This window comes from Miniopterus natalensis, chromosome 8 (genome assembly GCF_054644295.1).
Source record: "Miniopterus natalensis isolate mMinNat1 chromosome 8, mMinNat1.hap1, whole genome shotgun sequence".
Taxonomy (NCBI): Eukaryota; Metazoa; Chordata; class Mammalia; order Chiroptera; family Miniopteridae; genus Miniopterus; species Miniopterus natalensis.
The window spans coordinates 55973345-56000152 of NC_142088.1; positions in this window are offsets into that span (position 1 = coordinate 55973345).

Below are 26808 nucleotides of genomic sequence, written 5' to 3' on the forward strand. Positions count from 1 at the left end.
GAATATGAGCACTGTCATCAAACCAGGGAAAAGAGCAGATTGGGTTAATTTTCTTGGTAGATAATAAACATTGTGGCATAAGGCGGTAAGAGAGGGAAGTGACCATTGTGAATGACTAAAAAGAAAATTGCTAAAATCTCTGTCGGTAATTGATCTTAATGAAATTTAATTATTTTATTACCATAATCAGTCACCTGTTATCTTGCCTTTGCCTCCAGTCCACACTGAGAGCTATTAACTCCTATTACCTAGCTATGGCCAGGAAGCAACCGCCTGATAACAAGTTTTAATTCTGTTGCAGTGCAACTTTGGCAAACTCATTTGTCTGCCTTCACAACACTGGAAGACAAGAGAGTTACTGTAAAAGGAGTTGGGTGGGGGAGACTGGTAGACCTGTGTATAATTGTGTTTATTTTTACTCTCAGTGCCCAACGTGAGTGCTCTGAAGTCACAAATCATGTTTATTTATTTTGTATCCTAAGTGTCACACATAGTACTGATTATAAAGTAGGCACCTCATAAATACTTATGCACTAGTAGCAAAAATAACTAACATGCATTTAATTCTTCATACTATTGTTATTTCTCAGAAATGAAGTTGATTTATGTAGTGTCAAATAACTTTTAATTGGTTCTTTTTCAACAGATAAAAAGATATGTCAGCATCTATTTCAAATGCTGATATATGCTTTATTAAATTATATGTTTACCATTTATTTAGGCTAGTGTGCATCTTAAAGATAAAAATCCATGGCCAAATGGACTTTGGTTCTGTGCAATTATTATGTTTTCTGCTTGTTTTTTGCTTATCTGTGAAAAACTGAATTTTTAATAAGATTTTATACTTGAGCCCGGCCGGGCGTGGCTCAGCGGTTGAGCGTCGACCTAGGATCCAGGTGATCAGGGTTCGATTCCCGGTCAGGGCACATGTCCAGGTCTTGGGTTCGAATCTCTCTCTCTCCCTCTCCTTTCCTCTCTCTGAAATCAATAAAGATATATTTAAAAAAAAAAAGATTTTATACTTGAGGATTGGAAAATGATGATAGAAATACTTAGGAAGTGTTCATAAAATTGTGATAATTTTATTCATAATTGTGGTAGCCAACAAATCTGTAAATCTTTTCCTATATACTTACTTCATTGGATAATTCTGAACAGCCTGCTATTCCCTTCTCTTTTTCTTGCGAAAGTTATATGTTTGACTTTATAAAATACCCTTTTATGTTGAAATAGCTTAAGACTCACAAAAGAGTTGCAAAAATAATACAGAGTTTCCAGTGTACTTCTCCTAATGATAATATCTTACAGAACTACCTTGCATTGTCAAAGTCAGGAAGTTAGTGTTGGTACAATATTATTCAGATCTCACCAGTTTTTAAATGCATTCTTGAGTGTGTGTGTGTGTGTGCATGTGTGTGTGTGTAGTTCTATAAAGTTGGACCACATGCTTAGATTTTAGTAACCAACACCATTGTCAAGATACAGAACTAGTCTATCACCACGAAGAAACTCCTTTCACTTTCCCACAAAAGTCACACCCTTCCTCCAAACCTAACTCCTGCAACTACTAATTTGTTCTCCATCACTATAACTTTGTCACTTTGAGATTGCTATGTAAAGGAAATCATATGGTATGTAATTCTTTGAGATGAACTTTTTTCACTTAGTATGATGTTTTTGAGACCAATCCAACTTGTTGAGTTGGCATTATTTTGTTCTTATTTATTGCTTAGTGGTATTCTGTGTATGTTTGGTTTTTGATAACAAACCTTAAACTTCACATCCAAAGCATCCTACAAACTGAAAATAAAGGTCTCCCAAGAATTATGACCTGAAGGCATATCACGGAAAAATGTTCCCAAAGCTGGAGAAAGATAGAACAGAAGCCAATCTTTCTAAATTTCTTTTTGTGCTCTGAACTCTCTTACAAACTAATGCCATCAAATCCAGTTCTCATTTATTTTATTTTATTATAATTCTTTTATGGCTGTTGACACTTCAGGGCTTCTTACTGCTTTTCTCAGTTACCAGGGCATTAGCTTCTTCTTCGACCATCTATAGCCCTAAACTTCGATTCTTTCTAACCTATTTTTCAAATCTCAGTTTTGTCAGTGGCCTCAGCTTGAATAAGCCTAAGGTTCTCCTCCAAGGATTTAAGCAGCCCGACAGCCAATTTGGTTGAAGGACAAAATTCTCTTTGGAGTAGATATGCTAGAGAATGGGGGGAAAGGAGTTGAGGATCTTGGGAATAGGTAGAGAAGAGAGACACAGGGTAGAAACTGGTGGGAAGAGCTAAGAGAGTAAAAAACAAAAACAGGGTGGAAGCTGGTGGGAGAAGAGAGATCAAGAGAAGGTAATGTCCAGATGTGACTTAATGCTGCACTTTAAATGAATAAAATGAGTGGGAAATATTTTTAGACAGTTTGTGACTCCTAGTGTCCTGCAATTTCTGACTCATTATGATAAAAAAGGAAGAGACCTGGTCCAGGTCTTTGGTAGGCCCAAAGGCAGCACCCCGGCCTTCCCAGGACCTGTGCGATTTCTCTTTCCCGTTCCCAGAGCTGGAAGCACACCTGGAAGATTCAGAGGTTAGTGAGTTTAACAAGAAATTCTTCACATCAGACCCTGACCATGATCATCACGATCTTTCATGCCACTCTGCTGTATGGACATGCTTCATCCTACAACATCCCTCCTTCCCATTCAAAGAGTAGGACATATAGGGTGACTCTCAGAAATCATCGCTAACTCCCATGCTCCATCCCACGTGCCCATTCTGTTTTCACAGATACTGAAGTGGAATTCAACAGTTTTGAAAGAGCCTGGTCTTCCCCCCAGTTGTTAGTCACTCTGTATCCCAATAAAGTAATACTCCATTACTCTTTCAATGCTTGAGAAAAGAAAGATGTAAGATGAAAGAAACTTATACTTTGTGGCATAATTACAAACAGCATTCTGCAGTTCATTTTCAAAAAAAGTAATGTATTGGTTAAAGCTGAAATAATAAACTAGATTTCTTTTTTAAAATTTATCTTTAGTATTGAAAGTGTTACAGATGTACCCCTCCCCGCTCCTCCACCTCCATTTCTAATTGTTAAATGCCAATAGGCTTTTACCTGCTGCAGCAGATCACATTACTTCTGGAAAAGAAGATGCAAAACAGTAACATATTTCCTGCTCTTATCTCAGACAGCAATTTAAACTCTGTGAAAGCAGCTTTCTCTCTGCACCCCCCTTCCACGGCATCATTTTAACCTCACGGTGATAATCAGGGAGTCTTGCTTCTGCTCGCTTCTCTTTCAAGGAGCAAACTGTGATGTCAGCATGTCACTAACATACTAGATATGTATCTCTAGAGGTTGCCATGGCAAGTCTGGAACCAGAGCCTCCCTAATGAGCCTGAGCCTTGCCGCCTGACAGACTAAGCATTCTCAGGCATTTCCTGTTAGACTCAGCCTTGGCTTTGGCTATGAAAGCAGCTGCTTTCATTTCTGGCTGTAGATTAGCATTGGGTGGGAGTAGGGTGAAGTCTTATCCAGTCACGAAGTGTCACTTAATCTGACAGAGGAATTTCCAGGGCTGGAAATGTACCAGTTGCAACAAGACACTAAGGAGATAGGTTAAGTTAAAATCTAGTTCCTGGCATTTTTATGATAAATCCCTGCAATACCTACCCTTCAAACAGACAAAACAACTCTTAAGTTAAAATAATGTTCATTTTTACATCAATAATTGGGTTAAAGGGAATGAAAATTAAAAAGATAATGGAGGAAGAGAAATCAACAGCACTAGGATAGGAGAAGGGTTGTCTGAAACAGCCTCCTGTCTTGGTTGGTAAGACTAGTTTTGATAGTAAAGACTATAAATATAATCTTCCTTTGGTGAGACGTAAAATGTTTTTATGAGTCGAATGTGCAAGACTCACTAGGGTTGCCAGTCTCAGCAAAGTAACTAGATGGCAAGCATTGTCCTTTATTGCCATCTCCTTTAACATAGCCTTCAATTATTTACAAAGATTAGAACCTGAGGTAATATATTTTTTAGTTTGTACCAGAGTTGATGTGAACGTCTTAAGGCAGAATGGCATAATTCCTACTTAGAGTCAAGAGAATAATACGTGAGGTAACAACTTTGATTAATCGACTGTTTTCTTTTATTTATAGTAATGTATTTAAACCGTTTGTGTGTTCAACAATTAAGCAAGCAGCACAGAGGCTTCAGGGGGAATATTGGGAAGTCATGGGGGGATTTATGGCTACTCATTGATGGGAATGGTGAAATGGATAACACTGTGGATTATTAAGTGATGAAACAAAAAACACAGAAGTTTCTGGCCTTTATATCTTTTGGGATCAATTTTAGTATTCCAAACTATGAGAAACCTGGGAACAAGAAGACCTCCCAGAGAAGAAGGGACATATAGGTAATGCAAAATAATGGAATAAATAAATATATCTGCCCTCAGTTCCTGACACGTATGATTTGTAATTTCCTAAGTAATAAGAGCACTCAGAGAAAATTTTGCTCTAATAGTTTGTCTTTGACCCAGGTTCTTGACACAGAGCTCCTAAATCATTTGGAATTTGCTGGGTGAATGGAGCTTCTTTTGTCTTTTGTTCTAATGAGGAGACTCTGGGTGGGCTCCCCTATAGTTCCTGAATGGGAGCTGGTCACCAGAAAGTCCGAGTCATGATTAGAAGCTTAGAACTTTTAGTACCCCCCACCATTCCCCTTTCCCCCATCTTCTGGAAAGGGGAGAAAGGCTAGAGATTGAGTCAATGATAAATCATGCTATGTGATGAAACCTCCATAAAAATCTCAAAGTTTGGGATTCAGAGAGCTTTCCAGTTGCTGAATACATGGAGGTACTGGTGGGGTATGTGCTTCTGGTGAAGGCTTGGAAGCTCAGCACCACTTCCCCCATACCTTGTCCTATGCATTTCTTCTATCTGTATGTTCATGTGTGTCCTTTATCATAGCTTTTTATAATAAACTGTGAAATGTGTTTCCCTGAGTTTCAGAAAATTACCAAACCCAAGAGGGTTGGGTCATGAGAAACCCACATTATAGCTGGTTGGTCAGAAGTACAGGTGACAACCTGTGGCTGGAGATTGGCATCTGTGGTGGATGGGACAGTTTTGGAAGACCCCTTAACCTGTGGGATCTGATGCTCTCTCTAGGTAGTGTCAGGACTGAGTTAAATTGTAGGATGTCCAGTTGGTATTGCAGAGAATTGTTTGCTGTGGGGAAAATCTCCCATACATTAGGTGACCAAAAGTGTCAGAAGTGAAGTGCTCTGTGTGAATAGTAAAGAGGAAATACACAGGAGTGTGCTTTTCCTGCACAAACAGTACCACCATTGGCACAGCAAGTTCCTACAGAGCCAGCCACTCTCCTTGATTCTGATACATGGTGGTGGGAAGTCCATTAAGCTGGTTTTCCTGGGCATTGAAGAGAAAACTCATCATTGTCACTCCAAAGCTCTGTCTTGAATCCATATATGCCAAGGGTGTAGGGACATATGTGGATTTCTTGCCACCTTAGGCTTTCTCGCCACTTTCTCATGGCAGAAGGCCCCAATTATGTAAACATGATATAGCGCAGTCATAACAGATGCCCTGTTAGTTGACCGATTGTTGGCTGAGAGCCACTATTGTCCTGGTTCCTATAAGATTGGCCCAGGACTTTCCGAGGTGCGGTTTTCCGGGTTTGTGCCCCTGAGTGTAGTGTGTCCCTTGTGTATGCCTGGCTGGCTGCCACTGCGAAGATGGTTTGTTTCTCTGTACATCAGCCTGGCCATCAGCTGAATAAAGTAAATGTGTCATCCTCCTTCAGCTCCAGGGTCTTCTTTGGATTGGCTGGATCTAGAGTGAACCTCTCTGGCCCTGAGTGGCCACTACAGTTGGCATAGTCCTTGGCACGACACTTGGTACAGTATTCTGCATTACAAAGGGTAAGGGGGTTTTGCATGGCCGACTGGGCCTCTTAATACGAACATAACACCTACCCCCTGGTTAGCCCTGTTGGATAACTACTTTTTCTTTATATCTCGAAAATAAGGTCCGCATTCATTGAGGATGCAAGAAAAAGACACAGAATAGTTGTTCCTATAAGCAAATGCAGACTGCCACTACTTCAGGAGGACTGGGTCTTCATTAGTTTCCTCATAGAGGGGAGATGAGTTTGGACTGGTGTCGATATCCACTTGGACTTGCACTGGACAATTGCATGAAGGCTGTGGGTTAAGAGGGCATTTTACAGTCTTGTAATGGGGCAAAGCCAGTTGGCTTAGGACAAGATTAGACCCATGTTTTTGGATATATTAGAATCACAAGCCCACCAACTATGTAAACCTGGGAAGGCTGGAGAATACTCAAGGGGTAATGACATGCGAGCCATGGAGCTCAGGGTCTAGCAAAGTTCAGTCTGTGAATCCTCAGGGCTATAAGCCTGGAGCTGCTATGGGTTCTGGGGTATGTCAGTGATTTTAGTTATTCAGTGGCATTTGGTGTCTATTGATGAAGAAATCAGCCTCCATAATAGACAGATCATCATGCAGTAAAACCTATTAGACAAAGAAGCTGATAGAGCACTAACATTTTATTGGAGAAGTCTATAGGCTCTCTGGGAAGAGCCTTTCAAGTAAAAGTTTAAGTGTTACAAATTTCACTTCCTCTGATTATCACAAAATCTTCCCTTCCCCTTTCCCTGAGTGTCATAATTTATTTATCTCAGAGGGTCATGGATTGTGGCTGTGCATAAGAGAAACCCCGTAATTTTGCTGTGTGAAAGACAGTGGAATGGCAAATTTCAATATATCAACCAGGTCTTAGTTTAGATTCTGTGCTGTCTTATTTTCTACAATGGCTTGAAGGGTTCATATAAACAGCACACCATTTTAGGGAGTAGAAATTAATTTGAATCAGAAGAGAGGTAAAAGGCAATCCACATGGTCTGCCTTTGTCAAGGAGACAGACATTTTCAATACAATTCTTTGGGGAGTAAGAAGATTGTAATAGAATGTAACAGCTCTCTGAAGGAAAGAACATATTTCTTATGCAATGAGGATGGTTGTGCGTTATATCTGCAGCGGTTTTTCCTTGAATCCAGATATCAGATCTGCTTAAGGGGACCCTGGAAAAAAGGCCACTGTGTGGTCATGGTAAGAAGGGAATATTGTTCTGATTTTCCTATGAGATGGACCAGACTACAGAATTTTACCATCCACCAGATATCTGTCAGATGGTGGCAATTTCCTGCAACAACATAACGGGGGACATATCAGTGACAGATTGAACTGGTTATTTAGAGATGAAAGGCTCCCCAGACCCTCGTTTCCTCTCGGATTCAGCCTTTGATTGCTTGCTTTGTCCTTTGTATCTCTTTCTTCACTATCTCATTGGTTCCTTTCTCTTCTTTTTTTCAGAACCTTGAGCTTATCTTTTAAACTGATTTATTTTTGGTTTTATGGCTTAGGGAGCAGCTGAAACTAACAGGAAAAATACAAAGAGCAAACCTGGGTATTTTCTTATTGTCAAAGAACAGATGCTGTGGCAGGTGCTGCTGGTAAGATATTGTAATCAAAAAGGCAAAAAATGTAGAATTTTATTTCTCCAGCTCAACACAGGGCTCTCAAAGTGTTGATTTATATATGTGGTTAAGGGCACCTTAATATTTCAGAAATTTGCCCACAATCTACAAAATAGTGATATGTGACAAAATCCTTTATGTATTCCCATAATGCAGATTCATCTGGGAGGAATAATGTTGACCTCTTAAATCCCTGTTACCTCTTAAGTCATGTCACAGTGAAATAGGAGCTGCCCTCTGCTCCCTAAGAAGAGGGGATATGTAATGATTCAAACTAATCTCAGTAGCCAAAAGAGTGACCGTTTTGATAAATCCCTGTGTTTCGATAAGAAGTAGAATATTCAGCACTTTTTGCTCGTGCATTTGTCTTAGGTCGGGTGTAAGAATTCTTTCCCTAAGTCGCTCATATCTCAATTATTCTTTTGGCTTAGTTTATGTTTTTATTCTTTGGGCCAAAAGATACTCGTCAGTCCTTTTAATGGTGCTTTTGAATAATTTGCAGACACTCAGTTATCCATTTTTTAGTAAACTGTTGAGAGCGGGGTTTAATCCACTTCAGCCCAGAATAGCAGCTGTGCACCAGGCCAAGGTTTTCAGGCTGCTTAGATGGCTGGGCCATGATGTGGGCCGGGCAGGTGTCTGGTGCATGATCTGGGGCTGCCACTGGGTCTTTTTGATCTTGGAAAGAAGACATTGGGTGTTTTGATTTTTAAAACAAGACTGTTTCCTGGAAAAGTTTCTTGATTTAGAAATGATATAACTTTTAGTATGGCTGAGTCAGTTCATTCAGTGAGACTGCTAATTAGAGCATTTTGCAGTTAATCTGTACTCACCTTCCGTTTTATCCAGGTTTATGTGTTTTAAAACACGTTTTAAAAGATTAGTGGTAGTAATATCTTTAAAGATTAATGATTTTTATAAACAGATTTCTTATTGTAGTTCTTCCTCCAAAATGATATTCATAATTTCTCTGGACCGTCAGAATTTAAATGAAGTTGGGGGCCTAAGTAGTGTTCTGTCTTTCAATCTGCCTTTGAGCTGATGGAAATGCTCTAGGAAATGTGTTCTCACAAGTGTAATTGGAGCTTTTGGGGGGGAAATATTGAAATCCTTTTGAAGGTTAATCAATTCCCTGACTTTCATTGGTTCATTTACCTGACTGGACGAGAAGTGAAAGAAAAATCGATTCAAGAAGCAGGTATTATATCAGTAGTATATTACTTAAATGATTATAGCTTTGTAATATATTTTGAAATCAGGAAGTGTGACGACTCCAACTTTGTTCTTCTTTCTCAAGATTCCTCAGCTACTCAGGGTCTTTTGTGGTTCCATATGAATTTTAGCATTGCCCTTTCTATTTCTATGATAAATGCCATTGGGATTTTGATACGGATTGCATTGAATTTATAGGTGGCTTTGGGTAGTGTGAACATTTTAACAATATTAAATCTTCCAATCCATACACACGGGATGCCTTCCTATTTTTGTCTTCTTCAATTTCTTTTATCAGTGTTTTGTACAGTTTTACAAGTCTCTCACCTCCTTAGTTAAGTTTATTCCCAAGTATTTTTTAATTCTGTCTGATGCTGTTGTAAATGAAATTGTTTTGATTTTCTATCCAGATAGTTCAATGTTAGTGTATAAACATGCAACTGACTTTTGTATGTTGGTTTTGTATCCTGCAATTGTACTGGAATTTATTAGTTCTGTTTTATTGTTGCATTATTAGTGTTTTCTACATATAAGATCATGTCATCTGCAAATGAAGACAGTTTTACTTTTTTCTTTCTTAATTGGATGTTTTTAATTTTTTACCTAATTTCTCTGGCTAGGGTTCCAGGACTGTGTTGAACAGAAATGGCAAGAGTGGGCATCTTTGCTTTGTTCATCTTAGAGGAAAACATTTGGTCTTCACTGTTGAGTATGATTATTAGCTGTGGATGTTTCATATTTGGCATTTATACCTATAACAATTCCTTCTATATCTAATTTATTGAGAGTTTTTTTCATGAAAAGGTGTTGAATGGTAAGCCTAGAAATTAATCCATGTGTATACATCAACTAATCTTTAACAAGGATTCAAAGAAGACACAATGGGGAAAGGATAGTCCCTTCAACAAATGGTGTTGGAAAAACTGGATATCCACATTGAAAAGAATGAAATTGGACTCTTACTTTTCACCGTACACAAAAATGGATTAAAGATTTAAACATAAAACCTGAAACTGTAAATCTCTTAGAGGAAAACATAGTGGAAAAGCTTCATGACATTGGTCTTGGCAGTGATTGCTTGGTTATGACACCAAAAGCAAAGGCAACAAAAACAAAAATAGACTTGTGGGACTAGATCAAAGTAAAAAGCTGTGCATAGCACAGGAAATAGTCAACAGAGTGCAAGGAAACCCATGGAATAAGGGAAAATATCTGCAAGCCATATACTTGTAAGGAGTTGTTATCCAAAATATATAAGGAATTTCTATAACTTAATAGCAAAAAACCCCAAATAACCTAATTCAAAAATGAGCAAAGGACTTGAATAGACATGTCTCCAGAGAGACATACAAATGGTCAACAGGTATAAGAAAAGACACTCAGTATCCCTAATAATCAGGAAAATGCAAATGAAAACCACAGTATCACCTCACACTTGTCAGAATGAGTAATATAAAAAAGATAGCAAGTGCTGGACAGGATACAGAGAAACTGGAACCTTGTATACTGTTGATGGGGATGTAAAATTGTGCAGCCACTATGAAAAATGCTATGGAGGTTCTTCAAAAACTTTAAAACAGAACTATTATATAATTCAGCAATCCTACTTCTGGGTATATACACCCCAAAATAATTGAAATTAGAATCCTGAAGAGATATTTGCACTCCTATGTTCACTACAGCATTAGTCACAATAGTCAAGATATGGAAATAACCTACATGCCCATAAGGAGATGAATAGATAAAGAAAATGTGATATAAACATACAGTGGAATATTATTCAGCATTAAAAAATAAGGAAACCCTGCCATTTGTGATAACATGGATGGACATTATGCTAAGTAAATAAGCCAGTCATGGAAGAACAAATACTGCATGATTCCACTTTATGAGGCATCTAAAATAGTCAGACTCAGAAACAGAGAGTAGAATGGTAGGTGCCAAGGCAGGGGGAAGGGGAAGAGGGATTTGCTGCTCAATGGGCTTAAGTCTTACACACAATTAAAAAATTTTAGAGATCTGTTGTACAATATTGTGCTTATAGTTAACACTGCTGTATTGTGCACTTAAACATTTGTTAAGGAGGCAGCTTTCATATTAAGTGATCTTACCACAATTTAAAAAATAAAGCATCAGTAGTGAACAGGAGCACAAGGCTTGTAGTCAAGGCAACCTTGACTTAAAGCCCAGTTTGCCACCGAGTTGCGATGTAATATCACCTTTCTGAGACCAAGTTTCCTATTCGGTAGGAGAGGGATCTGGCAGGCTTATTTGTAAAGGCGTGAGTGCAATGACTAGCAAAGTCTCTAGCATTCTTAATAAAAAGGGATTTTCTACCTGTTTTCTTCCCCTTCTCTGAGACTCAGTTTCCTCAGTTATAAAATGGAGGAAATAATAACTGCTTCTCAAGAAAGAAACTAAAGAAAATATGGATGCACTCATGGTGAGGGATGGGTATTTACTAAAAAAATAAGTCCTCAAAAAAAGATCTCGTTTAACCCACCCTCCCCACTTCCCACCTGAAACACAAAGAGAGGCTGTGCAGTGGTCGGCCTGGATACAGACACACTGGCCAGTGCTCATTTCATTTATTACTATCGACCATTCAAACACTTCAGAGAACCTGGTTAGAAGAGTTGGAAACTAAATTTTAAACCAAGTGATGAACAGACTGGATACAGTACTAGATTTACAAAACATCAAGCAGCATTTGGAAATGGCTCACTGTACATCCAGATTTACCAGAAGGAAAATCAACATGCTATGGTATAAAACTTGATTTTAATTTAAAGGAATAGTTTAAAGTATAGTTTTAAAAAACTGCTTCAGTTGAACAAAACCATTTTCTTTGGTTTGGGTACCTTGTTTTTCTTTGAGTTCTGTCAGTGTCAGCTAATATAACAATTTTGTCCTAGTGAACTCTTTACTAGGTGTCTCTTTACCCTGAAAAACCCGATGATACCCTCATTCTATATGACACCGATGCCAAAGTCAGATAAAAAGGGTTTCATTGCAAGGCTAAGAAAGAGCTAATTTTCTAAAATTGGAACATTATCTGTCATGTGTTACTACTCTGTAATTATGACTATTATTCTCATTGGGAAAAAAGATGTTCCAGAAGGGAAAAAGATTTTTATAAGAGGCTTTTAATATAAATGGGCAATTATATTAAAGTACTGACTTTCATACTTAGATACTATGTTGTAGATACATTATATTATATTTGATGTAAGTTTAGTAAATGATATGTATGTGAAAACTTAAAATATCTGAATACTATTTCCTTAAATAAAAAGCACGAGTAGTCTTGCAAAATAGATTTTTTGAGAAATGGACTTATGACTTTTATACTTACAGAGATTTTATTGTTAATAATGTATTGTTATTTTCTTTTTTGGTAAAGAATGAATCATTTTCATTTGGCAATGATTCTGAATTTTCTTCCAATAATGATTGTGCTTTTTAAATTGTTTATGGGGCTGAACAAAGGGCAGTGGTAAAAATAAAATTTATAACCATGATTCATCTTTTTCTAGAAGAAGAGACAGCCTAAATTATGAATAACCTTTCAGTTCTGCTTTAAATGTGATGTTGAAGAAGGGTTCACAAGCAGATAGAAAGTTTGGACATGGTAAGAAATAATATTTAATCTTTACTGAGTTTAAAAAGTTTATATTGAATAGCTGTGGGGTACAAAATCTTCCCAGCATAACTCACCTCAACCATCACTCCCAGAATGAGAAAATCTAGGATTTGTAGGCCAAAGCTGATACAATTTTGGAAACTTTTAAAAGAAAAAATAATAGATTAAAAAAATACATAATGGGAACAAAAAGAGTTATTTATTTGGAATGAGGAGAGAAATGAAAACATTATAAATTTAATAAAACTGACAAATACTACCATTGTTATTATAGTAAAAAAATTACTATATTTTAAATTATAACTAACTACCACATCGTTACAATAGCCCTCCCCCTCACTTTTTAAAAAACATTTTTGGCTGAGTAGTTTCTGACTGTTTTTTCATGTGAAATGTTTTTGTAATATAATTTTCTATGGAGAGAGTATGAAGATAATTCAATATTTTATTTAACATGAGCTGATTGAAATTTGTTTGATAGTTTGGTGGTTGGGATGAGTCAGTATGACCACACACAGATGTACTGCTCTGTAGTATTGCTCCCAGACTTGTGGCCTTCAAACACAGGATTTCTGATAAATTCAATTTTGCATAATTCCCAGAAAAAATATAGTTCATCTGTAATTTTCCACTCTGAATTATTGAGTCTTCCCCAACAAAAGAGAGTTCTCTTTTGATGAGGGTGATAAATGGATACTTTACTCAGAATTTTGCCCATTTGATGATTGGAAGAATTTTCTTCAGACTGCCTTTGGTTCCATACAATTCAAAACTATTTTTCCCTCTATTTTCCACATATGTCAGTGCTAGGTGCTGTATGAGACAAGCATATCTCAATATGACCTCTGGGCTGGTCCTTCATGGTATGGCTCACAGGGCAATACAAATGTTTCTGGAGGCCATTCCTATAATAGGATAGCTAGGAATAACAACTATATAAACAGCTGTCAACCCCATAAATATATTTCATTAATTCACATTAAATGTTCCTCAACTCAGCTTCCTATTAGCTGGATCCCAATAATGCCTACAGCCACACCAATGCCACCTGACACGAGGGAAGTCCGGTGAAGTCACAATGGAAAGATCCAATAGCCTAAACAATTGTGCTATAAAAAAAGAAATCTCATTTTTGCAATTTTTACAAAAACACATTGCCAGCACCCCTCTCAGGGCCATGGAGGAGAACCAGGCATGTACATGGCTCTAAAGCTTAAGCTCCATTTGCTTTGCCACAGATCTGCCTGGCCTCCCAGGCGTGGTGGTGGTGTGCCAGGGGATCCCCATGTGCCTGTATGTGGACAGACATGAAGCATCGTGAGGAGGAGATCTATTCTAAACTGGACCCTTCACCAAAGACTGACACTGGGCCGTTAGCAATTCACTTCTTTCTCTTCAACCTTAATCCTTCCCTTGTCAAAGCCCTCTTTTAAAAAAATGTTGCATCCCTTACGAGGAGTGGCACACACTCCCCTGTGGCTTTGTTTATGACAGTGGTTTCCTCCCCCACTTTCTTTTTCCTAAGAAAAGGTAGGGATTTCTGGGAATTTGGGGCCTTGGGCAAGGAGAAGGACTCCATGAAGGACCATGGCAGAGTGAGGGAGGTGGAAGGGGCTCTGCAGTGGCTGTTGCAGGATCAGGCGAGCACTAGAGCTTCCTGAGCCATTATTGTGACGTACGTACCCGTTAGCAAAATCATGTCATATGTATCTTTGTGCATCTTGTCTATAGCTGTCCTGTTTTTTTTCCTCAGTGGATTTCACATCCATTAAAAGTAGGAAAAATGTCTGCTGTACCTTTATCTTCTCCGAGGAGGGAGCACCTACCCTTGAGCAGGGCTGCTGCTGAACAAAAGGCCACAGGTCCCTGGCTGTACTTTTGGTGATCCCTAATTCACTCAGGTTTTAGCTTATTTTTTCTCCTTTGGACCCATTCATTTTTCAAGGCCCCCACAATCCTCATGTTCTAAACAGAAATCTTTTCAACTAAGGATTGAACAGAAACCCAGTTGATAATATAGATACATGTAGATCAAAGCAAGGTCTGGGGTGTAAAGACCTGACCACTTGGCCTCTTCCTTCCCTTGTAGCAGGTCCCTGAATGAGCTTCCAGAAACCCAATGGTGGCATTGAAAACAAATTCCTAGATAGAGAATCAGCAAATCTGGATTCTGAATGTAACTTAGGTTTCTACTAGTGGTGTGACAAGAGGCAAATCATTAATTGCCCTAAGCTTCAGTTTTTGTATTTGTAAAAAAAGTGGATAATAACATATTGCCTTGCTCAGCTTACGTCAGTGGGTCATATGTGTGCAAGCCCTCAAAGTGCTCTACACTTATGTATGATTATGATATTATTCTCTTAGCCTTTCTAATAAAACCACCCTTTTGATGATTGAAACCACAAAATTACAAATAACAAAAGAAGAGTTTGCTCTGCTACTCTCTGTCCTTGATAATATCCCAGGTACCAGGTCAGAGGCTACCCACTCCCTGCTCATGTTGGTGAGAATGCCATGAAAAATGGCAATTTCCAACATGTAGTGAGACAAAAACATGAAGGACAATGACTAAGTCATAATGGACTATAAGCTTTTCTGGCATCAGCAAATTTCTGCAATGGTTAACAAAGTAAGGGTGATGTTGTTGATACACTATGCATATGATTTGCAGGAGTAAAATATTGGGAAGTGGTAAATCTCATTTTCAGTTAATATCCAAGTGTATCTGAAGAATCCACATTGTAAAATGACAGGATTTTAAAAGACCTGAAAGAAAGCAGAAGAAAATATAACAGACAGGGAAATGTCTGTTCAAACACAAAGTATTTGAACTACTTAGCTTGAAGAAACTACCCAAAGAGTGATATTTAACAATTGGTTTTCAGGACACAAAGACATTTATTGTATAGAGTACAGTCTATACCTGGCTTTTCACAAAAAGTTCACAAGTCTGTTGGAGCTCACAGACCCTGGTTTTCAGGGAGAGTAACAGAAAATGGAAGAAAGAAGGTGCCCTAATCAGGAACTTTGGCCCCTCTGCCATCCAGTCTGTTTGGTGCCTAAATCATTTCAAAGAGATGACAATGTCACTCATTCTTGAAGAGACATAATTCGTCCTAGATGGGATTAAGGATGACGTGGAGGAATTGGATCTGAAGCATGATTTTGGAGAAAAGCTGATGATTGACACCAGAAAAATTCAGAGTGAGGAGGTGGGGAGAGGTAACTGCTTAGCAGCTCTTAAGTCTTAAGAGATGACAGAACCTGCTTCAGTTATCTGAAGGGATTGGCCTCCACACCAGATAGATAAAGATGGCAAACCCCATAATAAGCACCTTTCCTTAATTGACATGTGGGATGGCCCTGGCAGACAGAGAAGCTCAACCTACATCAAGATGAGCTTGGCTTGTGGTTGGGCTGAAGAGCTTGTCTCCAGTTATTTCAAGTTATTTGGAATGATTTTCAGTCTAGGAAGCACTGAAAGGGAGAAAAGATATAGAAAGCACTGTCTTCTGTGGGTGTATAGACTTTCCATATTGTTAATGCTAAAGATTGATCCCATTTTGTAGAGTTAGTACACATGGGATGAATCTGTGTTCATACTTCTCAAGGTCAGTGTCCCATATACTGTTCATCCAAATCCTATGTACTGAGTAGCAGGTTGGAAATCTGTCCACCAGGCAAGCCAGATCCATTGCAAGTCCTTCAAGCCGTAGACAGATTTCCTGGGTATGATGCTGTCTTCATAAACCACTGGACGCAGGCCTGACCTCCTTTAGATTACCAAATTTGTTCAAGGAGAACTGAACATGATCTAAAGAATTAAAGGGTGAGAAGCAAGGTTTAGCAGGTGTCACATTTGGCTGTGTTTTCCATTCAGTGTTTTTTTTTTCCTGGGAAAGATTTTAGTTGTCATGTGGCCTCATTAAAAAGAAATTTTACAGAACCCTCTAGTGCATAAGACTGGAGAACATTTCCCCCAACTGTCAGACAAAAGTTTAAGCAGCTAGTATGCTTTTTAATAGTGAATTGTTAGAAGTTTTTAAGAAATCACCAGGAGTTATGGTTACCCCATTTTTACTTCTATTCTTTCTTACTATACCTGATGATAAATCATGGCCTAGAGTGATCTAATGTGTCCTTGTGTCTCAAGTTTATGTCTATACTGTATAATACAGAAAACATTCTGCTGTGCAGAGTGGGGTCAACATACATCATAGGTTAGTCCCAGAAAAGTGTTGTACGGCTTCCTGGGGTTTGGATCTGCACAGTATCAAGATTTCAATGTATAAAGGCTAGATTTCCATGAGTGGCTTTGCATCAGTCAGAACTGAAAGAGAGTCTGTTGCTTATAAGAGACAGTGGAGAGCAACTCATTCAAGACACATGGGGGTTTTGAACAATGTAATCCAGCTAGTGAACGGAGACACCAGCACCATAATGTGCCGAATATTCTTTGCATGTAATACGTCACAGTACCTTCTGATTTGCCTATTTCTGAACAATCCCAACATGGAACTAAGCTCAGGGGAGTGTAACGGGAACGTACTTTAGTCTACCAAACACTAGTTGGCATCTGTCTCTTTGTGCATCTGACGGGTAGATGGATGGTGTTTCAACTGTACTTATGAATTGTGAGTGGAGTAGACAATAATTTACAAGGTATGATCTTTAATCTTTTGTAGATTTTTGCAAGCTAAGTTGGCACCTATGACTCATAAACCGTGCCAGTATTGCAAGTGAAATGTAGCACATTTTTGGTAGATATAAATACTTGTAAGGACAGTAATCTTTAAGAGATATTATTTCTACAGCCTTCTCACCTTGAGCATCAGATATCTGGAGGGTTTTAAAAACTCATGACTTCATGGAGATAATCAAAAGGATTGGCTGAGAATGAATGAAACCACTTAATTGAATGAGAATTACGTTATTGTATTATAATATGATAACAAGTGGAGGTAAGATATTAATTTCCATTGCCCCATTAGTAGAAATTGGTAAAACCATGTAATCAAGTGTAATTAAGGGAATAATTTCTGTTCTGAACTAGTTTGGGTTCCTTAAATTTTCAGGTTCTAAGAATCTGATGTGAGGGATTAGTGCTCTTCTCTTCCAGGTTTAAGCTGTTGCTGTCATGTCCTTGAACCAGGAATCTCTGCTCCACTGCAATGCTGCTTGTAAACTCTGCTGCTCAGTTTCCCTGGGAGGTCTTCTTCCCCGCAGCTCTGCAGCTCTCTGAGTCTTACACAGAGTACATGGTTCTCCAGGATGGTTACCTTGCTTGTTCCACCCCTTTGTGGCAGAGAGAGGCCATTTCAATTTTTCCTCTTTTGGTAGAACTTCTGTGACTTCTAAAGGGGAGCTGAAAACAGGCCCCCTATTTCATAGAAATGTAGATGTCAAGTTCTGCTCTCAAGGTGAGCAAGCTGGTAGATCCTGTATAGTTGGGTGCAGGGGCTATTACAAAAAAATGGGCCCACTATCGATTCTAATGGTCTCTTAGCCTTGCTTTGTTCCTGTAATTTCATCATGATTTTAATAATAATGATGTCATAATATGACTTTAGGGGAGGAAAACAGTAATTTCCAAAACTGTGATCAGAGTGAATGTCAGAATTTCTTGTGCATGACCCAGTCATCTTTCTGCAATCAGAAACAACTTGGGTATTTTACTCTTGAATAGTTTCATTCTACATGAGCACAACTGCAAGAATCTGTCTTTGCACCCCCTAGCTGGGAACTAAGGAGGAATGTCTAGGTTGCTGGCATTGCTCATGGCAGGTGCAGTGGGAAGGGTGCTATCATGCTGATACTGGCAGAGGGTGCAATTTGACTCATTTAATTATGTGTGATGGTTTGCATTCTGTATTGAGAACGGTGGACTTTAAAACAGACATGGAGCTCAATAAACCCACAAATACAATTATAAAATATTGGAGTAGGGAATTTTAACATGGTAATAATGTGAATTCCCATTAATGGGTGTCTTGTACAACTTAAAGAGTAAATGTTCTATTAAAATGCTGCAAATTTTACAGAGAATTATGAGAATAGGTGCGTAGCATTTATATAAGAAAAATCTGTAATGTCCTTGACAAAACACCAAATGCCAAGTGCATGCATAAGGAAGGCTCTGTAGGGGAAAGGTGAAGCAGGAAGAAAACCTCATATAAATGAGAGAAAGCCAAGCAAAGGCTTGCTAACATTCTCGTGGCCACTCTCAATCTGTTTTTCTAGGTCTAATGGCTGTATACAGGACATGTCCCTTCATCTACCCAAGACATCTGTGTGGAGCATGGGACAGCGTATCTATTAAGTCTGTAATTGCTTGCCACCCTGTGCTGAGGAAGAAGAACTCCTGATATTTGGGAAGCAACAGACTGCTTTTTTGGCAAAGCAATGGTGATGTGTGATAAGCCTGCCATTTAATGTCTTTAGCTATTTCGTAGACAAACAAAAGGAGTGGAAAAACTCTGTCTATTACTACTGATTCCTTATGGAAGCATAGAAATTGTTTTAGAAAATAACCTATTTGGTGTATAAATATACTTTGTAGGAAAGGTTCCAATTATAGGTTTGCAAACACTTAGGATGACTTTTAACACTTAATTTGCTAGAAGATACAAAAACACAGGAGTTCGCAAGGTTTTTATTGCATATAAAGGAAGAGACGATGAGAATGCAATACTGGCCTTTCCATAGAGAAAATCATACTGTCCTGGCGTAATCAAGTCATCAATCAGCAAAGGGCTCTGAGGACCTTGTAAACAACAGCAACAACAACAATAACGACAGAACATTAACCCAAATTCTTGCTGGTATTTCTGATACAATTCTTTCCTTATCCTTAAAAGCCGTGCTCCCTCTCCAGTTAATACATTAAGCTCGCTCTTTTGTAAGGCCCTACATCAGCTACTGGAGTGACCAGAGAGGAAATATTGGTTTCTTTATGTTGTGACTCTGGTAGGAGCTCAGGAGCTTTCCTGCAGATTAACTCCTGGTGGCCCCAGAGGAAAGTCTTGGTCTGCTTTTGAAAACTACAGTTGATCAGTGTGGCAATGCTCCCTTGCCAATCTGTTTTCTGGACTTTGCATGAAATCTATTTCCTCACAAAGATGAATGTCTCTAATAGAAATGAAAGAAGGACTGACACAAGCAAAGTACCAGCTAGAGGATACATTAGTTGCCTTCTGAGCCTCCCAGGAGGAAATGCATTCAATAATAATTTAATAAGTATTTATTGGACACCTACTTTATTCCAGGCACTGATCACACAGTGATAAATAAGAAAAGACCATGGCTTTATTGGAACTCATAGTCTATTGTGTGTGTGGGGGGGGGAGGGGGGGTTTGTAAATAAATATATACCTTAAATAATTTAAAGTAGTGTTAAGCATTTTGTTCCAGTTAACTGTTACTGCTGTAGGAGAGGAAAAATGATTTTACTTCTAACCCTTCTGATTTCTTGGCTGAGACCCCCCTGTAATAAAAGACAGATTAACAAAAAAAAACCCCCAACACATTTATTAACACGTGTACCTCACATATGCATGAGAGATAACCAGAGAAACTGAGGAAGTAACTCCCTGAGTTGCCCAAGCCACCAACTTAAATACCATCTTTAGCTACTGACTGGAAAAAAACCCATATTGGGGGGAGGAGAGGCCCGTTATGAGGAGGGGTTACCAGGAAAAGCATAGTAAACAAGTGTAAGGGTTGTTATGGAGATTTAGGTGGGTGCCTTCTCCATTGATAAAATTCTTTTGTGATTTAGAGCTATCTTCTCTTCCAGGTACAGAGGGAGACACGAATGGATATTTCTTTCATAATAATCTAACTTTCCCTTACAAAAGGGTAACTCTCTATTCTGTTTTCAAAGCTTCTTCAGTGTCTGCCATTTCTCAAAAATAACCAGCTCGAAATAATCTTTATGTCAAATAGACACATTCTGGGTTGGAATATTCTACTTTTCTTCAGTCTATAGTTACCCCCAAATTTAGTGCCTTAAAACAACTGTTTTGTTTTGTTCTTGATTTTGTGGGGCAAGAATGTGGGGTGGGTTTGACTGGGTTGGCATCTCTGACCCACATGTCATTGTTGGGACAGGCAGGCAGGGAGGGTCTACTTCCCACGTGGCTCCTGCACTCACATCTGGTGTGTCCGTGGTCTTGGACTCTTTCTCTTGCTACGTGACATCTCATCCTCCAGGGCCTCTCCAGGTGGCTTGGATTTGTCACAAAATGCTAGTCACACTTTTTATGTGGTATCTGGCTTTCAAACATTGCAAAGCAAAAGTTGTCAGAATAGTTCATGACTGTGATGCAGTCATTTTTGTTGTATTCTATTGGTCAAATCAACTTCAGTAACCACCTAAGTTCAAGAGAAGGTTGAGAAATAGACTCCACCTCTTGAGACGTGAGTGGCAAAGTCATGTTGTAGAAGAGCATGTAGGATGGGAAATATTTCTGTGTCTGTCTTTGGAAAATACAGTCTGCTACACGATTGAAGAAAAGGAAATATGGGAGAGAGTGGTTGGGAGCAGAGAAAAGACAGATTTACTTTTGGTCAGGGTAACAGTCATGGGAAAGAATGGGGGAAGAGCTTTCTAGTCAGAAGGCAGTCAGTTCTAGTTTGAGCAAGCTTGAATGGAAATGGTCAATTTACACTCACATAAATGCCCCACTAACAATACTGACGCCAGAGGTGGGATGAGGAGTGGCAAGCTGAAAGATAGAAATTCAGTTAGCCATATTTATCCACCTTCTCTGAATTTTTGTTTCAATTCCTCCTCAGTCATTTACATTCCTCTTTTCTAATTGTGTGCTAGAGGTGATCAATTTCACTGCTGACTGTTTAAATATGGTTGCGGTACAAAGTTCTCCAGTCTCATACAAGCAAATGCCATATTATTCATTGTTTTCTGGCTGTTTTGTAGTTCCCTTGTTCCTCTCTTTCTATCTTTCTGTCTTCCTTAGTGAGTTTATGATTTTCCATGGTGGCATGCTTTGATTCCCTTCTCTTTATTTTTTGTGTATCTACTGTAGGTTTTGCTTTGTGGTTATCATGAGGCTTACACAAACATCTATTTCATGCTGATAACAACTTTGAACACATGAAGAAATTTATTCTTTTACTCTCTTCCCATTTTACATTTTGTTGCAATTTATCTCTTTTTATATTGTGTTCATCAACAAGACCCAACTATATGCTGCCTACAGGCCAAGATATGAAAACAACCTAAATGTCCATCTATTGTGGTTTTTTTCTCCATTCAGCTACTCCATGCCTTTTGATTGGAGAACTTAATCCATTTACATTTAAAGTAATGATTTTAGACAGTTTCGTTATAATGTAGCTTGGAGAAGATTGTTTGGATTAAAATTTTTGGGTGATTTACTAGCTTCATGAACTTGGATTTCCAAATTTCATCACAGATTCAGGAAGTTATCAGCCATTATTTCTTTAAATAAAGTTTCTTCCGCCCTTTTCCCTTTCTTCTCCTTTTGACACACCAAATAATTTGCAGATTGTTTCTTCACTCATTTTCATCCTTTTTCTTTGTTCTCTTAAGATTGTAAAGCTCCTGTCTTGTACTTTACAGATTCTTTCTTCTGCATGATTCCATTCTGCTGTTGACATTCTCTATTGCATTTTTGAATTTCATTTATTATATTTTTCAGCTCCAGAATTTCTCTTTGGTCCTTTTACAACTTCTGTCTCTTTGTTCAGCTTCTCATTTTGTTTGTGTATTGTTTTCCTACTTTTATTGACTTGTCTCTTTGTATTTTCTTGAGCTCACTGAACTTCCTTCAAACAGCTATTTTGAATTCCTTACCAGGTAGATCACAGATTTCCATGTCTTTGGGGCTGGTTACTGTGAAATTATTGTGTTCCTTTGATTATGTCATGTTTCCTTGATTTTACTTTCGTTGAAGTCTTGCATGCTTGTCTTTACATTTGAAGTAGCAGTCACTGACTCACTTCAGGAGAAAAAAATAACTTCTGTCAGCCTTGATAGCGATTCTGAAAGCTTTTTGAGCCTTTATATATGGGTATGTCTGCCCCACACTTCTCCCTCTTGTGGTAGAATTCTTAAACTTGTATACCTTCTCTGTACCCTGCAAAGCCAGGCCAAGTGCTGACAGCCTCCCTTTTGCTTTCCCTAAGGCAGTGCTGAATGCTCAAGTTTGGTTTCCCCCAGGCCTACAGCTTTGGGCCAGCTTTCTATGTGTGCTCCCTAGCTATGTGTGAAAGCTCACTCTCTGCCAATGGAAAGTCACATGGGGAGCTGACTGTAGAGTGGGTGTGTGTGGGAGTGAAGTGTACAGAGTGCTGAGGTTTCCTGTGGGCCAGGCATCCCCAATGGCTAGTGTGTGGGCCCCCAGATGTGTCCAAGAGTCCACGATGCAGTTAATAGAATCTACATCCTGTTGATAGGTTCTGTTTTGAGCCCTGGATACTGTTCTCCCAGCTGTTCACTGACTTCCAGTTATGCAGCCTATGACTCAGTGCTTTGGATGAGGCAAGAGAGAAATGGGGAACTCTAGAAGTGTCTCACACAGCTGAGGAAGATGGTCACTCACACATCTGACTTGCCCTGAGGTGAAATAATGGCTGAGAAGAGCTTCCTGGGACTGGGATGTGCCATCTTTGAAGAGGGGTGACATGGATAAAGTCAAACTGTTCCTCTTGCCCTCCTCAATGAGTTCAATCTTGGATTTGTTGTTGTTGTTGTTCCTATGGTATATTAAAAGTTTTCTGATGAACTCTTGGACTTCCACAAAGGTTCTCTCATGTGTGGATATTTGTTTAAATCACTGTTCTCCTGGGGCTCCTGGACCATGACTGAGGGAGACTGGAGATGGTTCACTGGCTACTTCATGGTCCACAGGGTCTGTATGGATATTACCCTAAACACAGGTGGGCAAGATTCTTCCTGTATCCCTTGCATATGGTGCTAGTGATAAAACAAAAGCCAAATGGGCCTGTAGCTGAGACCTCAGGGTTACTGAGCTATTTCCAAATCTATAGCCAGGACCAGGGTCAGCAAGTCAGTCTGCTGGGTGGGGGCCTGTTTTTCAGAACAGCTTTCTTTGTTCTTGAACTGCACTGGGTTTCAAATCTCCTGGATTGTGGAGCTAGATCCCCTAGTTCCCATAAAGGCATTTTTGTCTGTGGATGGATGCCAAATTATTGTTGAGGCAGCGACACATGATTGAGGGATGTCTTATTAAGCCATCTTGCTCAGACTTGGTTTGTATATGTGAGTTGTTCACAGTTGGGGGGAGAATGGGGGAGAGACTGAAACATAAAAGATCAGTACAAATGGTGTGAGAAATGCTAGATACATGCAGACTTGGGAACTATGAGAGCCAGGGAGAGTGCATACCCTCACAATAAATTATGTAATCAACCTTGTCCTTGGCTACTCTGTGCCTGACTTCTAAACCAGCTTAAAGCTCAGCTTGGGTGGTTTCAAATGTCTCATGCAATTTACTTATCAAGGTTAGTCTCATATCTGTGCAAAGAAGTACTAGAAATTCCCATTGCTTGCAAAATTATATCTTACAAAATTATAATTCTCATGGTTGCCTGATGGCTTGTAATTACATTACTCAGCATAGATAACTTTAATCTATTCATATTTAGATCTAAATAATTGTGGGAGAGGTAATGTTTTAAGCTGTATGAATTACTTAACCTTAAATGTACACATGCTCTTTGGAAAGTAGGTTCATATGGAGGAAAGGAAAGAGTCTCAAGAAAGAGTTTGTAGGTGGATCAGTGGAAGACTATACAATAAAGTGAGGATAAAAATAACCAAAGGAAGTGTACAGAAGACCATCCTAACTTATTTTGCTTAAGGATCACCCTCACACTACCTGTAAGTGCTGGTAACAAGGACGATTACTGCTTTAAGTTAGTAACAATGTGACCACAGAAGCGCTGGGAGCTTTAATCAAAGCAAAACGTATGAACAACTTATTGGCCCTTTGTACTGTCGAGAATGGTGACATTCCTTCACTGTGACCTGAAACCTGTCTTTTGTCCCCACTCTCCTTCCTATAGTAATTGTTTTTCCACTGATTCTATGGCTTCACTCTGTCTGGTATATAACCACATGGACAGCTTTCTGACTGAACCCAGGCTTTTTTATACTGTTTTCTCTGAGAAAATATTTTGGTTGAATCACTTGACTTCTCACAAGCTAGCAGTGATTCTAGACCACACAGGTAAAGGTCATTCAGGATTCTGGCTCCTAAGAATCATAATAATAATTAGTCATTAAACTAAGGTCCTATCCTATAATTCCTTTGAGACAGTCAGTGTCTGTCAAAGGGTGATTTATGGACCACTTGCATCAGAAGTCACCTGGTGGAGCTTATTAAAATGGTAGATTCTGATTCTATTCCAGAACAGAACATGAAGGGTGTGATCCTGGGGATTCTTAGGTTTGCTTAAGTTTGAGAATTTTGGGGATAGCTACTATAGTAAAATTCTACAGGATTGAAGCATGTGAAAAATGATGGACAAACAGGAAGTGCCCTCAAAGGCTCAAGGGGGTCAACAAAAAGAGAGGCCTGAAGAGAACTGCTGCAAGGACCTGTTGAAACAGAGCATTAAGGGTGCATTGAGGAGGCACTCATTAGGGCTAGAGGAGACTTTTCAGGCGATGGCCCACGAGGGTGGATATTCCATGTTGCATCTGCCATTCCAACAGAGAATAGTTTGCACACATACGCTGGGTAGAAGTGGCTGCTGAATCCATATCAGGATTGATTTTACACTTCATTCCGTTGAAACTTACTGAGCACTTCCTGTGTGCTTATCAGTGAGCTAACTGCTATTGAAGCACACAGAAATATACCAGGACTTGGCCTTGAGGAACTTGTGGTTTTTTTGGAAAACCACTTGGACAGGAGTCCAAGAAGGGCAAGTAGTCAAGTGATGAGATAACATTGCATTCAGTGATGCAAACAATAAAGGGAGAAAGTACAGATGGTAGCATTTTTATAAATGGTAATTAGTGCTGTGATTGTCACTATAGGCTCTGAGAAGTCAGAAAAGGTCACACCTGACCCTCAGGTCAGGATTATTGTCAGGGGCCTCGTCTTGAAGGCGATTCCACTGTATTTTCTCCTGCAGGCCTGTGGGTGTGGACACTGCCAGGAGCACTGGCAGTGATGGGAGGCTTCATGAAGCTTTCTTTGTCTAATGTTTTCTTTACATTGTTGAAGGGCAAGACAAATCTGTGTGGCCTGCCAGAATGAATTACAACTCCCCTTGGACTCCACTCAAATTAAATTTCTACTTTGTTAATTAATTCTTTGCTGTCCTTGCTCTACCTTTTGCCATTGTCTTTGTTCAATGGTGCTGGGTTACAGCATCTAATAATCAGAGATAGGAGTGCTTGGCACAGAGTGAGAGTTCAGTAAGTGCTCATGATTACTATTACTGCTTCGATGTGCAAAGTTATATAACAATACAAAGACGCATTTCTTCTCATCAAATCCTAGTGCTGGAGAAATTTCAAAGGTCATGTAATACAATTTAATTAATTTGGATATTAGAATGCTCTCTACTATATTCCTGACAAATATCGAACCAGGTGCTCAATCAGTCCTGTTCTTTCCACCATATCCTGCCTTCTGGGCCAGCTCAGAGCATTGCTAGAGAACAGGAACAAAGTCCTGGGGCTTCATGGGAGTCCAGCCTCCCCCAGAATCCTCCATGCCACGGAAGGCCTGGGAGCTTAGCGTGTCCTCAAATACAAAGCTGACCATGGCTCCGTTTCTTCCTCAGCAGAAGCAGGGGGCTGGCACTTGAACTTGGTCTTGCCAGTTTTGCAGCCAACTCTCATGTTGGCTGCAAATGCACTGGCAGCCTGCTCCAGGTACTGTTGAAGAGAGTTTCCTGGAGCAGGCTGCCAGTGCATTCCCCAAACACACTTCTTTAGCCTTACGCTTTTGGATGTACCTCATCTGGTGTGTGTGGGTGTGTTGTGTGTATATGTTGGGGGGATTTGTAGAAGCAGAAATGGAAGTTCACAGCCTCAGAGCAATTGTCCTGGGGTCAGAGCATCTAGATTCAAATCTCAGCTTAGACTTGCTGGTGGCCTTGGGCTGCTCAGTTAATATGCCTAAGCCTCAATCTTCTCATCTCTAAAGTGGAGACAATAATAATTATTATTCAGCTTCTACGAGGATTCAAAGAGATGGTGTATGGTGAAGTGCTTAGCACAGCACTTGTTTCTCATAAGACGCTCATTTTAATCCCTCATGAACTGAGGCTTCCCTGGGCTTGGCTGAGTTTGTGAAGTAAGAGAGAATCCACAGTGAAAATTATTGGCAAGAGAAATG